This window comes from Dasypus novemcinctus, chromosome 6 (assembly GCF_030445035.2).
Source record: "Dasypus novemcinctus isolate mDasNov1 chromosome 6, mDasNov1.1.hap2, whole genome shotgun sequence".
NCBI classification, from domain to species: Eukaryota; Metazoa; Chordata; class Mammalia; order Cingulata; family Dasypodidae; genus Dasypus; species Dasypus novemcinctus.
In genome coordinates, this window is record NC_080678.1 from 22,212,399 (window position 1) to 22,232,143 (window position 19,745).

Sequence of the window (19,745 nt, forward strand, 5' to 3'; positions counted from 1 at the left end):
TCTTGAGATGCTTAATTATTGAAAACAACTTAAAAATTTAAAACAAATTATGGTGATGCACTGTAAGGACAAATAATTCAGTAAATATGTATCATCTTGTTTTAAGCTTTTGTTAACTTTGCTCCTAATATTGCATTAGGAGTTAAACATTTTCTGATATATTCATCAAATATGATATAAAGATGGAAGGCAGAATCAGAGGAAAATTCCACAAACTATTTAAAAGTTAGTGTTTTAAGAATAAGACACTTCAATGAGCAAAATAAAAATGAACATGTAGTTCAAATATCAAGGGAAAGAATCAAGAGGATAGCACAGAATCATCCATAAGATTTACTGGTTTTCAATATCCCAATTTGTATGTGAGTGGTCTCCAATTTCATTCTTCTTTTTCAAGAGGGCTTTAACTAATTCCATATAAATTTGACCACTGTTTTTTCCATTTCGGCAAAGAAGGCTGTTGGAATTTTCATTGGGATTGCACTGAATCTATAAATTGCTTTGAGTAGGATTGACAGCTTAATGATATTTAGTCTTTCAATTCATGAACACAGAATGTCTTTCCATTTATTTAGGTCTTCTTTGATTTCTTTCAGCAATGTTTTATAGTTTTCTGTGTATAAATCCTTTACATCATTGGTTAGATTTTGAATTATTTTAGGCACTATTTTGAATGGAATTTTTTTCTTGATTTCTTCTTCTGATTGTTCATTGATTGTGTATAAAAACTACTGATTTTTGGGTGCTGATCTCAAACTCCATCACTTTTCAGAATTCATTTATTAGCTCTAGTAGTTTTTTTTGTGTGGATTTTTCAGGATTTTCTGTTTAAAAGATCATGTCATTTGTGAAGAAGGAAAGTTTTACTTCTTCCTTTCCAGTTTGGATGCATTTATTTCTTTTTCTTACCTGATTGCTCTGGCAAGAATTTCCAGTAAAATAGTGAATAGCAATGGTGACAGTGGGCATCCTTACTTTGTTCCTGATTTTAGAGGGATCACCATTAAGTAGGATGTTAGCTATGGGCTTTTCATATATGCCCTCCATCATGTTGAGGAAGTTTCCCTCTATTCCTAGTGTCTTAAGTGAGTTTGTCAAGAAGTATTGCTGGATTTTGTCAAGTGCCCTTTCTGCATCAATTGAGATGATCATGTTGTATTTGTCCTTCATTGTGTTGATGTGATGTATTAAATCAATTGATTTGATTTTCTTATGTTGAACCAACCTTGCATACCATGGATAAATCTCACTTAATTATGTGTATAATTCTTTTAATATGCTGTTGGGTTCAGCTTGCTAATATTTTGTTGAGGATTTTGTATCTATTCATAAGAGTTATTGACCCTTAGTTTTCTTTTCTTATAGTATCTGTGTTTGACTTTGAAATGAGAGTGATGCTGGACTCATAGAATGAGTTAAGGAGTGTTCCCTCTTCTTCAATTTTCTGGAAGAGTTGGAGCAAAATTGGAGTTAAGTATTAGAATGTTCAGTAGAATTCCCCTGTAAAGCTATCTGGTACTGGGTTTTTGTTGGGACTTTCTAAAAATTTTATCCCCCCTTCCCCTTTGCGGCTTGCTTGCTGTCTGCTTTCTGTGTCCATTCGCTGTGCTTTCTTCTAAGTGTCTGTATTTATTTTTTATTTATTACCCCCCTTGCAGTTTGCTTGTTGTCTGCTCTCTGTGCCCATTTGCTGCACGCTCTTCTGCGTTTTCACTTGTCTCCTTTTTTGTTGCATCATTTTGCTGAGTCGGCTCTCCATGGTGCTTGCGGGCCAGGTGGCACTCCATGGCATTTGCCAGCTGGTGGCTCTCCAAGGCGCGTGGGAGAGCCTGCCTTCACAAGGCGGCCCCGGGACGTGAACTCAGAGCCTCCAATATGGTAGATGGGAGCCCAACTGATTAAGCCACAGCCGCTTCCCAGTTGGGACATTTTTGATTACTGATTTAATCTCTTTGTTAGTAATTGGTTTTTTTTGAAATCTCCTATTTCTTCTTGAGTTAATGTAGGTAGTTTGTGGATTTCTATGAATCTGTCCTCTTCACTGCCTTTGTTGTATCCTGTAAGTTTTCATATGTTATATTTTCATTTTCATTCACCTCAAGATACTTCCTAATTTCACTTCTGATTTCCTCTTTATCCCTTCTGTTAAGAGTATATTCTTTAATTTCCACATATTTGTGAATGCTACATTTCTCCCTGTTTTTGGTTTCTAGTTTGAATCTGTTATGGTCAGAAAATATACAATGTATGATATCAATATTTTTTAATTTATTGAGACTTGTTTTGTGAACTAACGTATGTTCTATCCTGGAGAATGATCCATGTGTACTCTTGAAGAATGTGTACACTGTTTTTGTTGATCTAAGTGTTCTATATATGTGTGTTAGGTCTAATTAGTTTAGAGTATTATTCAAGGTCTAATTAGTTCAGAGTATCATTCAAACCTTGTATTTCTTTATTGATCCTCTGACTGATGTTCTATCCATTATTAAAAGCAGTTTATTAAAGTATCCTTCTATATGTAGAACCATCAATTTCTCCCTTCAAATTTGTCAGTATTTGCTTCATATATTTTGGGGCTTTGCTGTTATATGCACATATATTCTTGCTGAATTCTTCCCTTTATCAATATATGACCATCTTTCTCCCTTAAACAGTTTTTAATTTAAAATCTATTTTATCTGATATTAGTATAATAATCCCAGCTCTCTTTTGGCTACTACTAGCACAGTATATATTTTCTCATCCTCACTTTTAGCCTACTTGTATCTTTGAATTTAAGGTAAGTCTTTTGCAGACATCAATGGTGGGGTCATTTTTTTTTTTTTATCCATTCTGCCAGTCTCTGCCTTTGACTGGAGAGTTTAATCATTTATATTTACAGTTGCAACTGATTGTACAGGATTTTCTTCTGTCATTTTTCTATTTAGCCTTTGTATGTCTTTTACCTTTTTTGTCTTTCACATCTGCTAATGGCTACTTTTATATTTATTTGATTTGTACCATATTGAGTGATTTCTCATTTCTATCTGGATATACTTTTCATTTATTTTCCTTGTGCTTACCATGGGGTTAAAATTTAGCATCCTAAATATATGAAAATCATATTTGGTTTGATACTAATTTAACTCCAATAGCATGCACATATACATTTCCTAAACCCTCTATTATCCTACCTTTTTATGGCATTTCTTACCACTTATATTTTTGTACATTTTATGTCATTACTTTTTATACATTTGTATTTTAGCACCAAGAGGAAGAAGTGAAGTTACATACCAAACAATACACTACAATAATACTGACATGTATAATTACCCAAATGGTTAAGTTTACCAGAGGTCTTTATTTCTTTATTGTTGGCCCATCTCCTCAAACAGCTGTCCTGCTCAGATAGCAGACTCCCGCCTCTTTTCTTGTTTATGTCCCCAACTCATCCCCGTCCCTATAGATAGTAGAGCTAACCTGATATCTGCCCCCGTCCCTAGTAACTGCTTACGGCAACCAACCACAAGTCTGCCCATGCTTCTGCCAATCCCCTGCCGCCCCGTCTCCCCCCACCCTCTTCACCTTCTATATAACCCACTGTACTTCCTCAATAAATCGGACTTCCACACAGACCTAGTCTCCGCGGCTCCTTTCTTCCCCTCGCCGTGCGTCCTCCACACCTGAGAGCCCCCGAGGTTGTCTGCTGCAACCTCGAATCCGGCCCCAGTGCGGCTCTCCTGACCCCTCCAGCTGCCCCCGTCAGGAAGAGGTTTTTCCTGCACTTTATTTTGCTTTGAATCACTGTCTAGTGTCCTTTTCTTTCAACATGAAGAATGCCCTGGAAGGTCTAGTGGTGATGAACTCCCTCAGCTTCTGTTTATCTGAGAAAATCTTAATCTCTCCCTCATTTTTGAAAAAGAATCTCTCCAGATACAAAATTCTTGACTGGCAGTTGTTTCCTTCTGGCACTTTAAGTATTTTATGCTCTGCCTTCTCACCTCCATGGTTTCTTATGAGAAATCAGCACTCAATCAAACTGGGATTCCATTCTTCATGTTACTCTTCTTTTGCAACTTTCAGAACTTTCTCCTTGTTCACTGTGTTTGATAGTGTGATCAATATATGATAGAGTATATTTTTCTTCATGTTTATCCTGTTTGGTAGTCTCTGGGCTTCTTGGATGTGCATATTCATGTTTTTTTGCCAAGTTTGTGAAGTTTTCTGTCATTAATTCTTTGTATATTCCTTCTACCCCTTACTCTCTTTCTTCTCCTGCTGGTACTTCCATAATGCATATTTTGGTACACTTGATGGTGTCTCAGAGATGTCTTAGGCTATTTTTGCTTTTATTAATTCTTTGTTCTTTCTGCTCCTCAGCCTGACTAATTTCTAGTGTATTGTCTTCGAGTTCACTGCTTTTTGTGTAGCTCCAGTCTGGTCTTGAAACTCTCCTGGGAATTTTTCATTTCAGTTATTGCAATCCTCAACTCCAGCAGCTCTATTTGGTTCCTTTAAAAAATTTTTCTTTACTAAGATTCTCAAATTACTCATTCATTGTATTTCTGATATTCTTTAGTTTGGTATGCCCATGTTTTGGTCTTCCTTGTTGGTGTTTTCTGGATTTTTATCCTCTTTCTTTGAATGGACCATTATTTTCCATTTCTTTGTCTGGTATGCTTTTTTTTTTTGCACACTGAACATTTTATATTTGAAAATGTTAACTCTGGGATTTATTCCCAAGAATAAACATAGAAATGTGTTTCTTGATTTTATTAAGAGCTGGTAATAAGACAGAAATTTTTGTGAACTTTATCCCTCCTATCAGGAATGTCTGCCCGAGGTATATGCAGTGCGCAGGGTTTTCCTTGTCTTTCTGTGTCTTGTGTCTTGGCCGGGGCTTTTGCTTGTTAGTTTGAGTTCCCCTGTTACAGGAGCTTTGTTGTCCTCTCTGTTTCCCAGGAGACAGATCTCCTCTCTTGGATATTTGAAGCTGGCAGGCCTTTGCTCCAGACTGTCTGCCTCTATAGTTTCTTATGTTCCTTTCATTGTCTTAAGCTGCTTTTCCCTAGAGTGAATATTCTGGAAGGAGGAGTGTTTTAGTTTACCAAAGGCTGTCAATGAAAAAATACCAGAAATGGGTTGGCTTTTATAAAGGGAATTTATTTTGGATAAAGCATATAATTCTAAGGCTGTGAAATGTCCAAAACAAGGCACCATTGGAGATGATTTCTCACCAAAGGTTGGCTGCTGGCAGATCCTGGGAGTCCTGCCACAAGGCAAGGCAAGATGGTGGGCCTACCAATCTCTCTCTATTTTCTCCTTGAGCTCAGCTGTGAGCAATCAGGCATCCCTCCCTGGCCCTCATTTCCTTAATCCTTTAGGGGATTTTCTGTCTTTCTGCAGCTGTAGGTGAACTTGGAGTTCTCTCTATCACAGGGTCGAAATGGCAGAGCTCCCTTTCTGTGTCTCTCTCCTCTCTCTTTTTACAGTCTTGGTTTTATAAGACCCAGGAAGAGGGCAGAGTCCCAACTTGGATCAGGCCTCACTGATGTCCAATCAAAAGCCCTAACCATCTTATCAAATGATCTAATCAAGATTTCTTAACTGAATTTAAAGCAACCAAAGGGCTGCACATCCACAGGAGTAGATTAGTTCAAGAACATAAGCTTTTCTGGGATTTACAAAATGCAAACTGTCACAGAGGTATGCTTGGGAGGACTTTCCCAAATCAGATTTTTCCAGCCAAGACAGGGCCAGGGACCCATGAGATGGTTCCCTGAGGAGGGGATTAGGAAAGGTATCTAAGAGTCTCTGATGGTTCCCAAAGCTGAGCTTTCCTGGCCTGCCCTACAAATGCAGCTCTTCAAGTAATTGTCCCCTATAGTCCTGAGGAAGCACAGTCTCCTCCATTGTCTCGCTCCCTGGCTGGGATGGGTTGAAACAATTGCTGCTTCCACCTTTGTCTGTGGTATGTTGAAATAATGGTCGTGCACATATTGAAACAGTGGTTGCCCTCAAAGCCAGGCCCCCACTGATCCAAATTTGCTAATAAAAAGCCATGATCATTGATCAGCCATGACCTCCCCTGGTTTGAGGAGAAAGGATTTTTATGTCCCTTTCTGTCACCAGTGGCTAGTCAGGGGCTGGATCCCAAGGCAGCCTGCATGAGAGTGGGTGAGAGGTGGTGGTAGTCACTGCATGGAGAGAGCCGTTTACCATAATTTAACAGCCTCTCCCTCCTGCTCTTCTCTGGATGCTGTACAGTGTTCTTCTGGCCTCCAGAGTTTCAAAATAGTTGCTTCAGACATCCTTGTCTGTTTAACAGTTGTTTTGGTAGAATGACTGAGTTGTGGAACTCCTTACTCTGTTATCTGCTATCTTCCCACAATCCTCTTTCCTGAGAAATATTTTTTAATTGTTCCCTTTTTACTTTGAAATAATTTTAGATTTACAGAAAAGTTGAAGAAGAGTAAAGAGTTCCCATTTACCCTTCACCCACCTTCCCCTAATGGTAACATTTAACATAATCAGAATACAATGTCAAAACCAGGAAATGAACATTGATAAAATACTGAGTGATCTATACCCCTTATTTGAATTTCGCCAGTTTCCCCATTAGTATATATTTTTCTGATCCAAGATTCAATTCAGGATCACACATGGCATGTAGACATTATGCCTCCTAAGTCTCTAATCAGTTCCTCAGTCTTTCTTTGTCTTTCATGGCCTTGATACTTTTGAACAGTTCTGATCAGTTCGTTCTGTAGATAATCCTTCAATTTGGGTTTGATTACACTGGTGTTATGTGTTTAATAAGAATACCTCAGAAGTGATGTTTTGCCCTTCTTGGTGCAATGTATCGGGGGTATATTATTTCTATATGCTTTATTTCTAGCAATATTAACCTTATCACTTGGGTAAGGAGATGTTTGTAGGTTACTCCACTGTAAATTTACTATTTTTCCCTTTTGATTAATAATTAATCTTATAGAAAGATACTTTGAGACTGTGCAAAAGTGCTCTTTTACATCGTAATTTCCCCCACCAGTTTTAGCATTCATCAGTGGTTCTTGCCTACAATTACTACTGTGGTATTTATTCAATGGTGATTTTCTATTTTACTTATTCTTTCTACATTAATTAGAAGTCACCTGTAAGAAAGAGCTGTCCCTTCTCTTATTTATTTATTCATTCAATTATTTATCTATATCAGTATGGACTGATGGATCTGGATGATAATTTATTCTATAAGTTAAAATGCAATATTATACTCAATAATTTTGTTGTTCAAGTTGCTCCAACTTTGGCAATTGGGTGCTCATTCAAGTTGATTCCTATGACCTTTTTTAAAATATATTTTTAATTTATTTTTAAAGGATACAGAGATCACACAAAATGTTACTTTAAAAAATATAGGAGGTTCCCAAATGACCCACTCCCCATACCCCCCACTCCTCCCACATCAACAACTTCTTTCATTAGTGTGGTACATTCATTCCATTTGACGAATTAATTTTGGAACACTGCTACAGAGCATGGTTTATAGTTTATGTTGTAGTTTACACTCTTTCCCAGGCCATTCAGTGGGTTAAGGCAGGATATATAATGTCCTGCATCTGTCCCTGCAATATCATTGAGGACAACTCCAGGTCCCAAAAATGCCCCAATAGCACACCTCTTTTTCCCTCTCCTTGTCTTCAGCAACTCCTGTGGCCACTGTCTCCATATCAATGATATAATTTCTTCCATTGCTAAAGTCATAATAATTCTATAGTAGAATATCAGTAAGTCCACTCTAGTCCATATTTTATTCCTCCATCCTGAGGACCCTGGGATGGCGATGATCCCTCCAACTCTCAATTGAGAGGGGGCTTCGATCCCACGTGGCTAGTGGATACGACTCTCATGCCCACAGCTGTAGACTCTTTCAGTTCCTTGGTATAGTGGTTGTCCATCCTCACCTCCCTGTCAGCTGACCTGGATAAGTCCAACGAACTGGAGAGTAGGTACTACAACTCTGCTGAGGCTCAGGGCCAACTGGCACATGAAGAGCCCAGAGATTCAAGTCTCCTGGGCATACAACAACCCCAGTGCCAACCACAGGTTCAATAAAAGGGATAGAAGAGGCATGTGTAGAGAAGTCACATCTGAGTCCAACTCACTCACCTATGTCCTTTCAATATGCCTTTATTATTTTTAAATATTTCCTTACTTTCTGGAATCATAAGATATTCCAGACTTTCCTTGTATTTTTCCTTCCCAGCCCTGGAATCAACCATTTATCCAAGAAAACCTAGTTTCCTTTATTGAAAAATGGTATTGAGAATCCAAGATTTGGGTGCTAAGTATGTTCATTGCTATTGAAATATCATTGCTTCTGGGCCTTCCTAGTGAACAGATCTTAGAAATATATGTATGCATACTAACCTGTATACAAACACACATATTTATTTCTATATCTAAACACCTGTATGTGAATATGTTCAGATCCATTCCTCTAATTCCAGTCCAACACCACAGGATTCATTCTCACCTTTTCTTTCCTTCTATGTGTCATTTTTCTATAACTATGAGATACTTAGTTCTCATTATCTACAATATATTTATTTTCTTCAGTCCTAACATATACATAAAGTAGTGTCAGAAATGCTAATAAATTTACTAACTATAGCACAATATTTGTGAATAGTTCTTTTTCTCTTTAGCCTTAGTTTATTTAGATAAAATATTATTTTTCAATGTTACTTAGCTTTGTTCTTTTCTTCCCTTCCCTCTTCATTGTGGTTAAGCTATTCATTTGCAATACATCATTTGTTATGGTTTGTATTCCATTTTGGGTTTCCTCACATCCTTATTTTATATGTTTATTTATTGGGTATATGAAATATTACATGTTTCTAAGAGTCAAAACTATACAAAAGGTAAATTCAGATAAATATTACTCTCCTCTTTCCTATAGTAGCAGTTTGATATTGTTTATGAATTCCAAAAACAGATATTGGATTATGTTTATAAACTGGTCTGTTCCTCTGAGCATATTAGATTGTATTAAAATCAGAGGTTTTACTTTTGCTTGATTAAATGATGATTAGGGCTGATTGGGCCAGGTCAGTAGGACATTGAGTCCCTCCCCCTCACAGAGAAAAATGGCAATGGAGGGGAAGGAGGTTAGAGTTTTAATGCTGGATCCCCAGGAAGTAAATACACAGAGAAGCAGATGTGTGAGGAAAGAGAGAAGGTTCCACTAGACATGGCAGAGGCCCTGAGAAGAGAGAGAGCCATTTGCCTGATAGTTCACAGCTGGCCTTGTAGAGTGAGCAGAGCAGCTGAGCCCTCAGAGAAACAAGTTCTGGAAGAGAGACAAGACTCATCCCAGCCTACAGCTGATATTGGAAGAAGTTGGGATACAGAGCCTTAAGAGGAAGAGGAAGGATGAATGTCGGTAGCCATTTTGCCCCAACATGTGGCGAGACTTTGGTGAGGGAAGTAACTTACACTTTATGGCCTGCTAACTTTAAGCTTCTACCCTAAATAAAAACCCTTTATAAAAACCAACCGATTTCTAGTATTTTGTATCAGCACATTTTGGCTGACTAGTACACCTATTATCACTCCTTCATTCCTGCATTCAAACCCTGTAGTTAACCAATCTAATTTCTGGTTTATTTTTTCCTAAGTATTTTTTGCAAAAATGAATAAATATATCTGTGTATTTCTTTTCTCCTTGTATTTCTTACATGAAGGAGAGCATACTCTAGATACTTTTTTTGCACTTTGCTTTTATCACTTAATATATCCTAGAAATTTTTCACATCAGTTTATAGAGATCATCCTCATTCTCACAGTTACATAGTCCTCTATTCATGGATACATCATGATTTATTTTACTACTTTCCTACACATGGGCAATTTAGGTTGTTTCCAGTATTTTGTGATTACAAACAATGATGAAATGAATAACCAAATGCATGTGTGTTTTCATATTGTTGGAAGTTTATCTTCAGGGAAGATTCTTAGAAGTGGGACTGCTGGGTCAATGGGTGTATATACAGTTTTTTAGGTATAACCAAATACCAATTTGTATTCTTATCAGTCATGTCTTGTCATACTTTTCACAAATATGATAGGTGAGAAATGGTATCTCAATGTTGTTTTAATTTGCATTCTGAGAAATATTTTTAATGCAAATGGAAGAAAGAGGTTGAGAGGAAGTCCAGAACAAGAACTACACAGAGAGCTAAAATGGAATTTGGAGTGTCTCTGAAAGACTCCACTGTCCATTTGGTGCAGCAGTGCTCCAGAATGTATTTGCCAGGTGCAGTGGATATGCCACAATGATGGAAGAGGTTGTTGATGTGGGGTGGGTGGGGTGGGGGGTATATGGGGACCTCATATTTTTTTAATGTAACATTTAAAAGAAAATAAAGAAGAAGAAAAAACAAACTAAAGACTGTAAGACACCTACGAGGTTTAGGTAAAAACAATGATTCTGAGGAATTGGTGAAAGTCTAAAGTATTAGAACCAAAGTGATCCATTGGAGACATAAAGGGAAATAGAGCATAAACTGTAATTCACTAGGCATGAAATAGGTTTAAAAAGATTGACTTGTTTTTACACGCAAGAGAAAAGGCTAGTAACAAGTAATGCAATGGAGAGATTTTCAGTGTTTGAAAATTGGCAGTCTTAAAGAATGGCTGTGATCTAAAAACCAGCAACAAAGGATATATAAGCCAGGTAGCCAAGCAGGAATCAGAAGAGGCCGTGAATGTGTGGACCAAGCAAGAGTAAGCAGGGCCTGGTGACTCATACCTCGGCCACCAAAGAAACTGTTCGGAAAAGTGGGCAGGGCTCTGATCCTGCTTAAAGCACCAAGAATGAAGAGAAGCCTATGAAGCATTCACTTTTAGAAAGAGGAAAAAGGATGATTTTAGAAATGATCCAACAATAATCTTAGTAACAATCAAACCATTAAAGTGAGATTCTATAGCTGTAAAAAACAGCAAAAGACACAAAGAAATCTGTTAAACTTAGAAGAAAATCACATATTGCAAAATGACTAACAAGATGCAACAAACAGGTCTCTAGCATCAGGCCAATTGGGTAACAACAGGCCCAGTCAGTAGCAAGGAATCAATTGTTTTAGCCTCAGTAACATTTTAAATTCTATTTTATAAGTCAAGTTTTAGGCTAGGGTTTTATAATTGTTTTCAATTTTAAAACCCAAAAATTATTTTAAAAATTATACCCTAGAATTATAGTAAGAGGTGCATAAACAAAGAACATGACAAAATTCAGTAGAAAGTATGAATTCACTGTTAGTTTAAGGGTTGGGTCCTAGAATGTTGATATCTACAGGAACAAGCATGAGAAAGAAAGGAGGGAAAAAATCAAGTAAATATATTGAGTTTCTGTTTTTCTCAAGGCACCATTTAGCGCCTGGGGATATAATGATAAATAAGGGAAAAATCTTTGCCCTTAGATTGCTGGGATGATTGGATTGTGTTCCCCCAAAATATATGCTCAAATCCTAACTCTGGTCTTGTGAATGTGAATCCTATTTTGGAATAGGATCTTTGCAGATGTTATTATTTAAAATGAAGCCAAAATGAATTAAGGTGGGCCCTAATCCAATATGACTGGTATCCTGTAAAGAGAGGAATATTTGGACACAAGGGGTAGGAGGCAGAGAGAGAAGACAACCAAGTGACAGAGGCAGAGATTGCCATAGATGGCAAGCCACTGCCAGAACTCTACAGGATTCAGAGGATGCATGGCCCTGCTGACACCTTGATTTGGACTTCTGGGTTCCAGAACTTTGAGGTGATAAGTTTCAGTTGCTTTATGGCACCCAGTTTATGGTACTTTGCTATGGTCGCCCTAGTAAACTAAAGCAGGTGGGAAGGAGACAGTATAATAATAATTTTTAAAATGGTAAATAAGAGAAGCACAGCAATGGCCTAAGTTTCACAGAGGAGGCAGCCCTTGAATTAGAAATTCTCTTGGTGGAAAAGGGGAGGTATGTATGTGAGAAGCGAAAGTGGAGACAGTCCAAGCAGAGGGTTTGTACACGCAAAGGGACAGAGGTATGTATGGTGCATTTATAACAAGTGGCGTTTTAAAAATCACTTTTGAATCCAGTGCTGTGAGGCCACTTAACATGTCCCTAAACCCAGGAGATTTGCAGATGACATCGAGTGTTTGGGGTACAACAATGGCAATGAGAAGGATAGGATTAAACTTCAAAATGACCTTGAAACATCAGAAACTAACAGAAACCAGCTGTTCTCTTGTTCAAGAAAAATAGCTGGCATATATACAAAATACTGGATGGCAGAGAAGGTTAGGAAAGGACAGAGGAGTCCTACAGAATGTAGGTGAAGAGGTAACCAGCAGTGGAAGGCAGTGGGTTTTAAAAGGAAGATTAGGCACTGAGAAATGAATAATGAGAATAATGCCTGAGAGAGCCCCTTGGGTTCTAGCACTAGCTCTGCCTTATATTAAATGTTGGAGTCTAAGGAAGCCTTCTGAGGTGAACCTCAGTTTCCTCCTCTTAACAGAGGGACAAGACCATCTCTAGAGCCGCTTTACATTTCATGGTTCCTGGAACCAATGATTCTTGGGAAGGTTGAAGAACATTCTGAGTGAAAAGATGACCCCAGCTGGGAGACATAGGTTCTACAAGGTAAATATTGGAAGACTGGGAGTACAGTGTTGAATCTGAAATGAAGGCTAGATGATTTCAAAACTGCCTTCCAGTTTGCATTATTAGAGGATGCATTATTAGAGGAAGCACAATCAGTTGTTCTCTATTTATGAAGTGATGGCAACAAAAGAAAATGAGATCAAATTGCAGTCAAAAGTGTCAAATCACATAATGAATTAGTCCAGGAAGTTATAGGCATCCCTTTTGGAGAAGTCTTTAGAAACAATCTGTTTGTCCAAGATGTTTCTGCACAGGGTCACTAGCTGTGGCTGCAGACAGTTGGGTGGCTGAGATGTCATTTCAGTGCCCTTCCTACCTGTGTGTTTCTACAGTTGTATGAAGTTATGAATAAACAGTGTAATACCAAATTACCCCATGTATACTTTTATGTATCTATTAATATGGACAACAGTTTCCTTTCCATTTTATCAGTAAAGTTTTGAATACAAATATAAGTCAGGCTCTCCCCATTACAGCTGTACATTCAGAGCTAATTGCCTTGCAGAACACTTAAGGAGTCATTTTTCATTATGATGGTGAGCAAGGGGAAGGCAGATGGCACAGCCATGTTATTGATTTGATGATCCTCGCCTGGCTTGTTGAATAAATGGAGCTGAATGTATGGTCACTGCATCTAGATGTCTAGGGGCCTTAAGGTTCAGTTCAAATAATGTCAGACAGCAGGTTCTGGGGACAAGAATCCATTTATTCCCCAAAGCTTCTAAGCGATGATTCCCAGAACCATGTAGGACTCCTTAAACCACCTTCCTGGAGACCAGTGGACCATATTTAAGTCTCCAAAGTACTTAAGGAAGAGGATGAACGCTCTCAAGTTTTGACCATGCTTAAGCATGGTGACAGTTCCAAATATGCTATGCATGAGTTAGGGATGTTTGCTTAGCATACATGGGTTATGATCATTTGCAAATAATAAGGTGGGTGGAAGGAGAGAAATTGTTCACTTTTCAGAGGGCCATTAACTCATTCCCTAAAAGTCATCAAAGACATATCAATCTGGCCTTAAAGAGTTAATGTAGGGAAGCGGACGTGGCTCAACTGATAGAGCGTCTCCCTACCATATGGAGGGTCCAGGATTTGATCCCCAGGGTCTCCTGACCCATGTGGTGAGCTGGCCCATATGCACTGCTGCCTGCAAGGAGTGCTGTGCCACACAGGGGTGCCCCCGCATAGGGGTGCCCCATGTGCAAGGAATGTGCCCTGGAAGGAGAGTCGCCCCTCATGAAAAAAGTGCAGCCCGGGCAGAGGGGCGCTGCACACACAGAGAGCTGATGCAGCAAGATGACACAACAGAAAAGAGACGCAGTTTCCCAGTTCTGCTGGATAATGCAAGGGGACGCAGGGAAACACACAGCAAATGGACACAGAGAGCAGACAATGGGGGAGAAGGGGAGAAGCTTGTTCTTACTCTGTGACTCCCGTTAATTATGTATGGATACCCAAACTCAATACCTTTGGCAGATACTATGGTCCATTTTATAGTAAATGGTAGGTTCTGATAGTAAATTGCTATCAGTATAGTATGGAATTTTAATCAAAATTTGAGCATGCTCCCACAGGATTTGCTAAGGGACCACTGGCCATTTGGGATGGTCTCCAAAAAAATGCTTATGTGGGAAGAAGGAATTCCCAGAATCCCTGACTCACATATCCTAGCTTTTTCCCAGTATGCTGGCAAAGAGATATATTTCCTCAAGCCACTTAATTTTCCTTCTTGGGTTGTGGGAGTTCCCTTCTGTCTGCCAATTCTGACCTATGTGTCAGAAGGTGCGCAATACTGCCTGCTGGTAAGAGGTGGACTATTATTATTATTATAATTTCTGGTAGATTTTGCAACATGGCACAATAAACATGAGGGAGAGGTAAAGGCCCTCCAGCATGAGAGATCCAGAGGTCTGGTTTCTAGTCTCTGCCTAGACACAAACCCTAGGCAAGATTCTCCACCTGGTTGATTTTCTGTTTTTCTCTTTTGCAAAATGTGGGATAGAAATACATGATTTCTAAGGCCTTCTCTAAAGTTCTAAAATTTCTAAAATTCTCTGATACTCAGGATTACCCATCTATCCTGCTCCTTGTTAAATCAAGTAAAGCAGCCTTCCATGAAATTCCCCCAAACCTGTGTAAAGCAGGACTATTTAATTCATAAGTAATTAAAAATGAGACTTCTTACTAGTCAGCACTTTTATATACACCAGGGTTTCAGCCAACATAAGAAACACTGGGGGGATGCTTTACCCTTTACATTTTATTCATACCCACAAATTTCTTATTTTGCTGTTTTGTTGCTTCAAAGGCAGCTTGCATATTCCAAGCACATCTTGATTTCCCCTTTGACTTTGTAAGTTGATTTGTTGAGTTGCTATTTAAAACTGTTTCCTATTTTTCTCTTTGACTACAGTAACTATTTACAGTCAATTCTAGAAACACCTGAAAGGGGAAGGGTATGTGTGTGGGGGGGAGGGGGTATGTTCACCACATTTTCTGTGCTGGTCATCTCATTTTTCATGTTCAGAAATTCTTACTTTTAAATGTGCATTTGTGTGTAATTGCTCAATCGTTAAAGTATTTGAATTAATTTTTAGGGCATTCATTCATTTCTGCAACATGTTTAATTAGCTGTGTTCCTTACTTTTCTAGTTTACTTACTATGTTTCCCATTTCTTATTTCCTTCCTATTTCCATTACATATTACTTTCTCAAATTAACATTTTAAAAATTGTTTTAAAAATCTAAAATGGGAAAAACTACAATGAGATATTATTTCATGCTGTACAGAACAGGCATTATAAAAAAAAACCCAGAAAACTACAAGTGCTGGAGAGAATGTGGAGAAATGGGAACACTACTTCACCGTTGGTGGGAATGTAAAATGGTGCAGCCCCCGTGGAGGACAGGTGGGCAGTTCCTCAGGAAGCTAAATATAGAACTGCTATATGATTCTGACAATCCTGCTACAAGGAATATCTTCAGAATAATTGAAAGCAAGTATACAAACAGGTATTTGCACACCAATGTTCATAGTAGCATTTTTCACAATTGCTAAAAGATGGACACATCCTAAGTACCCATCAGTTGATGAATGGATACACAAAATGTGGTATATACATATGATGGAATACTATTCAGCTGTAAGAAGAAATGAGCTAGGGAAGCACATAACCACATGGATGAACCTTGAGGATATTATCTTGAGTGAAATAAGTTAGATACAAAAGGATGACTCTTGTATGAGCTCACTGATAGAACTGAATACGATGGGTAAACTTATAGAGTTAAACTATAGAGTATAGTAGGAGACAGAATGTAGGTTGCACAGGGGGAGCTTATACTAAATGAATGTAGAATGTTTAATAAGGCCAATTGTAAATATGTGGAAGTAAGCACAGTAGATGGTAGAACATTATAATAAGTAAAACTAACACTGCTGATTTATAAACATGATTGTGGCTGAAGGGATAGTCTAGGGAGGTTCATGTTAATTGAAAGATAGCTAGAGGATAATCTAGGGAATATATAATGTAGAGATTTTGGTAGTAGATGAGGATTGTGGTTAATAATATAAATACAAGAATGTTCCTCTATTACAAGGTATTAAGTATATGATGATACCTGGGAAAAATGCAACTAATAGACTACAGGTAACAGTGACATCTTAATATTTTTGTAGCAAAGGTAAAGAAGTTACTATAACAAGTCAAAAAAAGGAATATGGGATTTAGTTTTATGAGATATGAATATGATCTTGCATTTTTTCCTTCATTGTCTTCATTAACAAAGAGAACTTAGTTATGTCATTTAACCAATCTGTGCTCATTTATTTGTATTTCCAAATACTGGAGAAACAATTGAGCTTGCTTTTAAATAAAATAAAATAAATGTACCTGGACAGAATATTTTAAAGTAATTCTTCCATAATTTGTTAAGCTGCATTTTGTCTGTTATTTTATTTTTTGAAGTTGAAATTAAGTAAAAAAAAAATCTCAAATAGAAGGATCATGGCCATGTCATTTCACAGTGATACTAGTTGTTAAACAAAGAAGCTTGTGCTATTCCAAAAGGCAAATGGCTGGGGGCCTTTGGCAACAGGAAAAAGTGGAAAATACACTTTGGTATGAGACTTTGCTGGTATTGAATTCGGGCTCAATCACTTATTTACTATGTGGCTTCAGGAAAGTCCCTCATCTAAAGAAAAGTGATAATTACACCTTATAAGGTTATGAAACTTCAAAGAATAAAGCACAGAGTAGATTCACAACAAAAGGTAAACGTTAATGGCTATAATAACAATAGATATCTTTATTTTGCTAGATATATTTTGTGAGATTTTCTGTCCTGAGTATAATTAATATGTATACATTCATTCCATTAGATTCAAAGTAATTTGCTTTTCTAGTCATAAAAAGTAGGGCCCAATTGTACACTTTCAAACTTAACTAAAATGATTTTTAAAAACTATTATCCAAGAAACAAATAAAAATTCTTATCATGAAAATAGAATAACTTTATGATGGGTCTTGCACATGATACATTGGAAATAAAATTTACTTTATTGTTTTGTGTCATCATTCACTAAAATTCTGATTTTACCAAACTTCTGAAGTTATTACCAGGACCTATAAATCTATCCTCCTCACCCACATAAGCCCAATGCTTATCAAAGCCCTCTAGGTGCTGCATGTCCAGTTTTTAATCTGTAAAAGTGGAATGATAATGGCTACTTCTTAGAGTCATTTCAAGGATTAACTAATGAATATATATAAAGCACCTAATAGAATGCTCAGAATTACTAGTCCTCTTTCTCTCTCTTCTTTACATTTAATTAAATCAAATAAAATATTTGTTTTTGTCATCTCACAAACAGGGTAGGCAGCCATGACACTGCAGTTATATCATAATTTTTAACACTATACAATATTTCTGGATTATTAAAAAATATCTGGTTATCCTGCCAAAACTTCTAAGACTAAAGAAGAAAATTTCAAAAACTTAGACTTTCTAACAGTATTCCTTTTGGTAATAATAGAGTCAGGAATACATGAGGCAAAGTCATGGCTGCATTTTGCTTTTAAGCTAAAGCACATAGCTTCTTTTTGGCAGCGGGTATTTGGACCACTGGGATTTTTAATCCAATGACGAAAGTTAATCTGCTTCTCATTAGGATGAATCCATAAACTATGAAATCCATAATCTTCCATCACAAAGCGACAGCAATCATTATCATTTTCAATTTATGCTTTTGAAGAGCTCTATTTACTTCATCCACATTTCATCTTAATGTGACTCTAAAACACTTTGGGATCCTGCTGTCCATGGTGATTGGAGACATGCTCTGTTGTTTGGTATCATGCAGTAGACTGTCTTAATGTGCTTGTTTTCATGGGAACTTTAGTCTTTCACCCTCTCTGAGGTCTGAAGAGAAAGTGGTTTTACAGTGAACCTATGTCAACAGCATTAATCTCACATACAACCAGAGAGTCTGGCATGTTTGGCACTGGTTGCTCAAAGGAAAGGACAGGAATGAAGCAGCAGGCCTTATGGGGTGCGGGATCCAGGAATCTTACTAGCCCAGCTCCAAGAATGCCAGAAAGCCTATTTAATATCTTTTGTTTTTATTCTTCTGAGCCACCTAGAGTGAGAACTGCTCACAAGCACCTAAATTTATTACATTTAAAAATAAAGAGTACACAGGGCAATCTAAGGGATAAGTCTACAGTTTTCCTTTTGACCTCTAATAAGATGAGAGCCATGGAAGGGACTTTGCGCATTTCAGATAGGTGCTTAAAGGGCAGTGACTAATCATTAACTGCTCAATATTACTAAAATACTTGCTGGTGGGAAGTAAATAAAATAAAGTCTAAAGACAATACCATATTTTGATTTTTTAAGAAAATCAGTAATGCTACTGAAAAGAGATAAATACCTGCATGTTTCTGAATCACTTATATATTAGTAATGAAATTCAGTTTCTGAGAGTAAACTACCATGCTGATGCAGTGCTTCTGTCTTCCCTGTTCCCCCAAACCCATTCTTTTCTTAAATGCTTTTATTCATGGCAATGAAGAGTACATTATGAGTAGCATCACCCAACACTCAGGAAGCTAGCTTCAAAAAATGATCTGATAAATAATTTCGAGATTCTGCAAGTATTTTAAATTTTTTCCTGTACCAACACAGCCAGAAAATAGTATCATTTGTAGAAGCCATCTCTAATAGGCAAGAGGACCTTTAATTTAATAACGAATGCTAATGTAATCAAATGTCAAACAGATATTCTAAATTGGAGACCTAAATAGTCCAAGAACCAAGAGATGACTCTTGGCACCCTGTTCTTTCCACAGTGGGGATGGGGTTAGAATTCTGCCCGTGAAGCTCCTCTTCCACCTTCTCTTCAACACCCCCATCCGCTCCCTACACACAACACTTCACCAATACTGGAGGAGTTTCTTCTGAACATAGGGCCCCTCAGAGAACAATCTGGGAAGCAACGAATCAATTCTAGTCCACTCTCACTTTACTGTAGTTAACTGAGGCTCATAGTTGCTCAAGGTCACATTTCCAAGGTCTATCATTATTATTACCAAAAGCATTTATGAACTGATTTCTACATGTAGGACACTGTGAAAAGCAGAAATATATACACATATATATAGGCATCCTTTAAAAACATAAGATAAGCCACACTTTAGCAATGAGATAACAGATTTCAGCATTTCCCTCTCAAAATCTGCTCTGGTTCCAAAATAATCATCACAATACATTCTCTCTCAAATTTTGGGTGATATTATGTTTTTATTCATATTTACTATCTTTAAATTTTTGTTTTCAGTAATATATATACAACCTAATATTTCCCTCTTTAACCACAATCAGATATAAAATTCGGTTGTGCTAATTACATTCACAATGTTGTGCAACTATCACCATCATCCATAACCACATTTTCACCACCCCCATCAGAAATTCTGTACCAATTAAGCATTGATTCCCCTCTTTCTCTAGCCCTCTCCAGCCCCTGATTACTTGTATTTTAGTTTT

General features: G+C 37.5%; 1 protein-coding gene across 3 annotated transcripts in view; it reads right to left on the reverse strand.

The window, feature by feature from the left end:
• ATRNL1 (attractin like 1) overlaps positions 1-19,745 on the reverse strand; it is an 899,374-nt gene that overhangs the window by 106,633 nt on the left and 772,996 nt on the right. The gene's annotated exons all lie outside the window — the stretch shown is intronic.